An 8,267-nucleotide genomic window follows, 5' to 3' on the forward strand; every position below is an offset into this window, starting at 1 on the left:
GTGGCATCGGTATCTATTTCAAGAATGTGTGGAATCTGCAACAAAGTCAAACAGATAGTTTGTATACTCGCTCAGGACTCTATCGCTCGGACAACGAAAAATTTATTCGTGACAAGAAAAAACAATTAGGATTCTTTCATGACAAGCTTATCTCCAGGTATTCACTAATAACACGCATAAATGGGAGAACAAGATAAACAGCATGTCTAGATCTCTATATTACTGTTGTATAACTCTTTCATATTGTAATTATTTATTTGCGTTGAAGTACAGTATTAATTGTATAAATTATACCAATTTAATCAACCTTGCATATAAAATATAACTCCTATTCTGTTGAAAATTGTCCAAATTAAATTATTCTAATATTTCAACTACTTGCTGTTACATTTAATTATATTTAAAGATGTAGAAAATAAAATGCATAATTCCACAACAAGGTCAAATACACATTTATTGATACCGACAGTAACTTGTATACTAAAGAATTTCTCATCAAACAATACATTTCATTATTTTCTACCTCTTTATGATGGTAAAATACCTTAAAGCAACCGACTCGGATTATTTGTCCTTGAAAATCATTTCTGCGCTGATCAAAAGTCAGATTAGTTTCCCTGAATCCTTTCTTTTCATCCCAAGTTCCAAAATGACTTTTAATCAATTCTCGATCCCTTGCAATTTGGTAAACTTCGCTAAGCTCTCGAGCATTTATACCCGTAATTTTCTGCACTACGAGAAATAGGCAGTTGAAAGGAATGTAGTTGTTGGAGAAAAATTCATCAGCTTTTGTTTTTTCACTCAAAAAAATCATCCATTGAATGTTGTCCGTTACAAACCACAAGGATATTTCCTAAAAGCGTATCGCACACTCAATTACTGTGATTACAAAAGTAGTATAAAAACGTATACAAATAAATAAAAACTGCTTAGCAAAAACTATCTTCAGATCGTGAAATCTGAAAAATGGTTCTTGTTTCTTTAATCAAGTTCACGACTACAAACATTTTTTATCAAAACAAAACAACCAAAATTAACATAATGCTAACTTAAGAAACTGTTTCATCTCTTCGGAGTCATTCATCAGCACGATCAAGGTATTCTGCAATTCAGGAGTATCAATTTTCATCTAGAAAAAGAAGTATCAGAGAACGTTAGTGGCATATAAATATTTTAATTAATGATCAGTGATTATTACGAAAATCATTAAATAATTCTAGTATGATTGTCTGTCAAATCATGCATGTATTAGATGAACTGAATGCATAAAAATGATGGTTCTTCCTCGAGTAGAAATTTTTATGTTTTACCGAAATGTTAAAGTCATATATAATAAATTATAAGGCCATCATCACACGTAACAGCGCAATGTATAAAATTTTTTTATGCTTGCAGAGCCCAAAGATTTCAATTCAAGGACTATCTTGTGTACAAATATACAAATAAAGCTGTTTTTCTTCTTATGGACCAAATGATCAAGTACATAATCACTTTCATACGCAGCACAAGACAAACTTGACTTTTTATGCTAATAATTATTTTTACCCCGTCAAATAGTAATGTAATGCGTCTAACTACTTTTATTTTTAAATAAAAGCCACTGTGTACTGATAATGCCTGAAAACGATCTCGGTGATCCTTTTTAAAATGTACAATTAAATAATATTAAATTTTTTGTTCAGAGATTTTTTTAAAGTCAAAAAAATGTATCCAGTTGCTAACTAAAAGTTTTGTTTCATTACCCTTGATTTAAAGACTTCTATCTGATTAAAACATATTTTTACCATCGCCAAATAGATTTTCATGGTATCAATAAGTTTATTAAGCACGTGGTACGGATTGAAAAAAAAAATTGCAAAAATTTGGGTGCGCACAACAGCGCTTGAGCCAGGTATTAGCTGACCTGTCATCCCTAGTAGTTGTTATTACAATATTCTAACACCCTAGTAAGGCTCCTGGCTCAGTTTCCCTATCCTACTTTCTATCTGACCCTACAGTCCCTCAATGTGCTACTTATGATTCTACCTTAGATCTAGGATTAACTCTACCTTATTTCTATTTTTCTTATTCTATCTTACACCTATTTTTTTATTCTACGTTATTTCTAATTATTATTCTAATTATTCTACCTTAAGATCTACTCTTATTGTTCTACCTTACATCTAGTCTTACTACTCTACCTTAAATCTACGATTTTTAATTCTACATTAAAATCTATTTGCTTACTGACTAAGGCTTATAGATTAATTAATTTCTACCCAACACCGCTTAAAACTACGTCGAAGGTTGGGTCTCGAACCCGGACCTCCTGGCAACTCAATATCTGATAGCTAAAGCATTCATACGCATTTAACCACGCAGCTACTGAGCTCTTAATGCCCGGCTTGTTTAATAGTAAATTTCAATCATTAGTTTGGTATAGATAAAAAAATGCCTGTAAGTGAGATACTTGTGTATGTGTTGATTGCTTGGCGTATCGGTAAGTATATCTATATGCCCGACCAACTTGACTGTAATCGGTTATACAGATATACTGATATCATGCTAGGCCCACATAGTTATCAAATTTCTCGTTGGAGGGCGCCGTTTTTGCAACGCGATTGAGGCCCAGCTGACACATAATGATGTGCAAACGTAGCCGTGGGTGTTTGCTTAAAATAATTACAACGTATCATCTTATAGTATTGCTACTGTGGTATTGTTTGGCCCCGTATTCTCGAAACGCAGTAGACGGTGGAGGAGAGGCACGTTTGTGGGTGTTGCATGTGGATTCCCTGGAGCTGCGATTTTTTCGGTATCATTTTTTTTTTTTTTTTTTTTTTTTTTACGTTTACAGTTTCTACGGAGTATGCTCACCTCTCTTGTTATTTTTAGTCAGACGATTGTTGCTTCTCGGAGGAGAACAATGTGTCACACGGTAGTTTTGTTCCAGGCTCATGTTTTTTTTGTTTTTTTTTAAGTGCACGTCATATATAGGTCGATCGCGATCTTTGGTTATTTATACCGCAAGAAAAATTTCTCTTGAGCAATGTAAAGTTTCAGTTGCACATGTGCGTTAAAAAAATAAAATGACTCTTGTTTCGATAAGCAGAGTCAAGAGCCGTGTGTACACATTATACAAGTATGTATATCGGTAGGTATTTACCGAAAATGTGTTATACATACTTGCCTGACTTACGGTTTCTCGTCACTTCAACCTGACCGGTTGTATATCGAGCAAAATTCCTCTTTGGCTGTCCGATTAACACTTGGCTGTGAACGCATAAATTGGGTTCAGAGAATAAGCACGTAATATATGCAATGCACCCACAATGGTGTACAATGTCATGGTGTATACACGCGTGGTTATTATATCATGTCAATAATAGAGCATAAAAAATTAACTCTGTGTATCTATATGTAATACAAAGGTGGATAGAAAAGCTCAGAAATATCAGCCGAATATAAAATTATCATCACGAGGAAAAATTAGCCGTCCGTGCATTCCTTCTTACATACATGGGTCGTTCCAACAAAACGGTATATTTCATGTCCCAGTCGATTACAACGTCGTGTAAGGAGATCTGAAAACTTTTTTTAAGTAATTGAGGGGTACATTTTGCAGATGGCACAACAGAGTTTGGATCAGAAAAAGTATTGATTTAGTTTTAGATGTAAAAAAGGGGCTGAATTAGCGTTACAAGCTCGGGTCTCACTCGTTAATTTACAGTTTTGACGACGCCTGGAAGCAAAACACGGATTTTGTATTTTTTTCTACGACGAGAAAATTTCAAGGTCATCGACATAAGCAACATTTTCACGCATTTTAGACAGCGAAAAAAATTGTATCCCAGATTTTTATTTAAGTTATAGGATTGAAATCTTATAAATTTAACATTTCACCAGAAAATTCTCTCAATTTGGACGTTATGTATTCTATGGAGGTCGAGGATGTTGAAGGAATTTTTTCTGCTTTTTCCATAAAAAGAAACCAGTGCTACAGGGTCGCGAATTCGCAAATACAGTGTTCCCTATATAAAAGAGCCCGTATAACGTGAAAGTGTTCGGCTATCGACTTGGAAGGCGATGAGTTAAAATACATCTGTTTGTAACATGATACAAGTGCAATGTTTAATTTTCATTTGGTACTCAGAATATCGCGATTTTTCAAAAATTGTACAAGAGTCCTTAACGCTCATTTTTGTCTTAAATAAAATAAGTATGTCGCCGTAAAAATCCAGCAGGGCCCACAAAATTTCAGCTTATTTTTAGTCACGGGAAATACGAATGAAAATATTCAATAAATGAAAAACCTATTTTAATGTTGTTTGTTTATCCCAGCAGTTGAAATACGCCGATTTACATAGAACGACCCACGTATATCCTGCAAGCGATCACAGGGATCGATATGAGTATCGGTAAGAGGAGAGGACCGGTCACCTGCTAGATGCAGCTGCACACGCACCGAGGATGAGAGACAAAAATGCGCATCTTTTTATTACTCATGTATACATATTATACACTTACAGACATGGATACGCGTCTATGGAAGGGTGACTGATAGATAAAACTGTCAGACGTTACAGCTACTCGACACATATTATACACATGTAGCGGGACTTGCAAGTTTGATTTACATAGCGAGTACGTGTGCGGGACGAAAGCTGTGTTGATTGGACGACCTTGCCGTTTGATTACCGTACGTGTCTGCGTGGGCACTTATCGCATGGAATTTCGCAGTGCCGGACAACTGCAGAGCTGGTTTTCATTCGACTCGAAATTTAGATCATTGGTGCTTACGTATGGTAATTTGGACTGGAGCACCGAGTCGTTACTGGGTGTCTCGAAAATCTAGTTTATACATGCCACATTTTTTAGTTTCATCTCAATCGTCCACCAGATGCAAGGGCAGTGTTTTATTTATTTATTATTTCCTCGGTACTTTAAAAACATTATTTCAACGTTACTCGAACTTGGTGTCGCACAAACTTTGTTTCCACAAACTCGGGTGTGGATGTGCATGGAGCTGAAACTAATTATGCGTCAAGTTCCACGCTCGATATAACTTTGAGTAAACATCGTCTCCCGTACAATGTGTGTCATAACGGAGAGTACAACCATAGTCTGTTTTCTTAACTAAAGTAGTACACGGGTATACCTACTTATAACTCTTGAATGAACTCGTTGTTTTCATTCAAGAGTAGCTTTTGGAACTTTTAATTTAATTAAAGAAGGATGACAGCCATATAGACCTGTACTTACGGGTATTTAAGAAAGGATTAAAAAGTTATAGGTATACGAGTGCTTCTCTTTTTTTTTCTACTAAAATAACTTATTGAAACAATTTGGTTAATCCCACGACCTGACGCAATGACTCTCCGGTTCGTCATCGCCACTTTCTACACCATTCATCGCACGTCACTTGGGTCTGATGATCAAACTCACGTGTGATTCGCTCGATACGACTCACGCATACTTCCTTTTAAAAGTTTTGAAATGTCATTTTATCCGAGTGTGGGCCATTTCAAACATCAATAACAGTAAATAATAACTGTGGTATTTTTCTATGAGGGGTCTAAATATTGTATGCAATTCCAAAGACAATGTGCGGAGGTAGTACAGGGTACATGTGTATGATACTACGTGTACAAAAGTATATTGAACTTTCTCCTCCGATGACGCACATCGTCCGCAGTGTATATGTATAAAAAGCAACGCGGATTGGAAATAAAATCCCGATAGGCGGGTGTGTGCAATACACTTGGTCCATTTTCCTCGAGTGGCGTTGTAAAACAAAGCCAAAAATGAAACGCCCGCCACAAACACAACGTAATTCAAACTGTGCTCCAAATTCGTTGTGCCGGGCGACAAAAAAAAAGATCTCAATATGTGTACGGGTATCCAGAGATAACGGTATGTGTACGTACAGCCAGTCGTAATGCGAGTACCTGCGCGCGAAGAAATTCCTCGGTGCACAAAAACTATCCCAAAAAGAAAAAAAAATCAGATGAGCGAGCGAATGGGTATACAAACGTCAGTCATTCGTATCGTCGGCCGCAAACTGTACCGCATAAAGTGAGCCCCGTGTGTAAGAACATTAGCGTCTGTGGTGTACAAATATAATATCGGATGTGCAAAAAAAAAAAAAAAAGAATATCTACGTACCTTCATGTATGTACGTGTAGCTCTGGTATGTGGATCATTTTGCGAAAACCAGCGTATTTCAAAGGCTTAAGATGGGATTTTAACTTTTCTCATACTTTTGTTTGTGTTGCATGTCAGCTTAACAAGTTAGAACTTTTTGGAGCCCCCCCACTGGAATTGGTGTGAAAAGACTAATATAGTGGGCAAAAATGACAACCCCTCGTATCGTGTATTGTATGTACCAGTTGTATTTTTTTTTTTTACCCATCACCATCCGACTCGATGTCTCAAAATCACGTAAAGATAAAGTAGAAAAATAATTTTCATTCTGAATAATGGTCTTTCCAACTATCAACGTCACACTAATCGATTGGGACACGTAAAGTGCCGTTTTCCGCAAAATGACCCATATATACCTGTACACGAATGACCTGCATCGGAATGCAAAAGGGGAGTCCTCGCTTTGCTCTCGTTGTGCTACTGCTGCTGCACACATATACACCGGGGAAAGGACGAAGGACGTTCAACGGTACACATCTATACCCACATGTGTACAATATGAACGTACAACGTATGTACGTACGCTCGGTCGATCGAAAAATGTACACACGCGTATCCGAGTACAATAAAATGAAGGTATAGATATCTGCTGCACCCCCTCGCAGTCTTCTGTTATTAATAATGAAAGTTGGTTTTGCTGAACAATATCAACAGTAGATATAGATTAGGATATGCGGCATTAGGGGGGGGTATATAAGCTATCTCCCGGGAATTGTTTCTTGTGATCACCGCTGCTGAGGTAATTGCACCAGGAGCCATCATCATCATCATCATCAGGCCCAGGCAGAAGCAGATGCGAATATAACTGTGTGTCCCCGCATCAGCTTGCGTTTTATTGCTAAATAGTTTTACATACGCCCGGGAGTGGTATATTATGCGCTGATGGCTTTCTTTTCTAATTCCTTCATAATTTGCGGTGTATCACTGGGTATACTTGTGCACCCATACTTTTTTTATTTTATTTTTTTAACAAACTGTGTTCAGTCCACAACGAAATTATGTACAAACTATTGAACACAAAATATATCACGTGCACAAGCTAATGAATGACGATCACACAAAATTTAACTAATCATATCAACAAATTCATGTGAATAACGATTTGTGTAAGATTTTTAATTCATAACAATTATACCTGCACAATCCTTCCGTGCACGGGACACCTATAATGCCAACGTTTTATTAAAATTTTGTTTGTGCACAATATATTTTGTGCCTAAATCCCGCGCAGTTTTGTTCACAGGCAATGATTTTTTAACTTTAATGGGATGTGCACAAAACGTTCGTGTGCTCAAAAAATCTTGGTATAAAATATTTTCTAATCAGCTTGTGTGCATGACATATTGTGTACAAAAGTTTTTACACTATGAAAATGTGCACAATTCTTGTGTGTACTGGACATAGTCTGCCAATTGTTATCAACATTTTTTGTGCACAATGTTTTGTGTCACGACACATTAGTGAACAAAATGGAGTCTCTTGTGTACAGCTTTTTTAACACATAATAATTATATGCACGATTCTTACGTGCACACCTAATGCCTACATTATATTAAAATTTTTTTGTGCAATACACTTGTGCCTAAAAAAAGTTTGTACACAACGAAAACGTATGTACAAAGCAATGTGTTTATTCATGGGTGTATATGTTATGTGCTGAAAATCTATGTACAAACCAACGTACATAATAAATTTTGTACTTATCCAATATTGATAAAAAAAAAAAAAAAAAAAAAAAAACTTATTTGTGATCAAAATATTATGCACAACAATATTTACACAAGATAACTGTGAACAAAAAATACTTGTATTGAGAAAATTGGAAAATACACATTGAGTACAAAAAAAAGTGTGCAAAGCATTGATTGACATTGGTTAACAATAACTTGTGCACAATAAAGATGTATGGAATCATCATGTGCACACACAGGGACTGCACCATGGAAGATACATGTAGATACGTGTACTATATCCCCCTGGCAGTAAAAACAATAGCGCATCAATTGTGCCACGCCAACGAGCGAGCACCGGCTAAACGAAAGCAATCTCGGGTGGATGTACACCGAAAACTTTCACGCTTTTGT

The sequence above is a fragment of the Copidosoma floridanum genome, unplaced genomic scaffold, assembly GCF_036245765.1.
Source record: "Copidosoma floridanum isolate Cflo_tuat_1 unplaced genomic scaffold, Cflo_Japanese_pri ptg000021l, whole genome shotgun sequence".
In the NCBI taxonomy this organism is placed as follows: Eukaryota; Metazoa; Arthropoda; class Insecta; order Hymenoptera; family Encyrtidae; genus Copidosoma; species Copidosoma floridanum.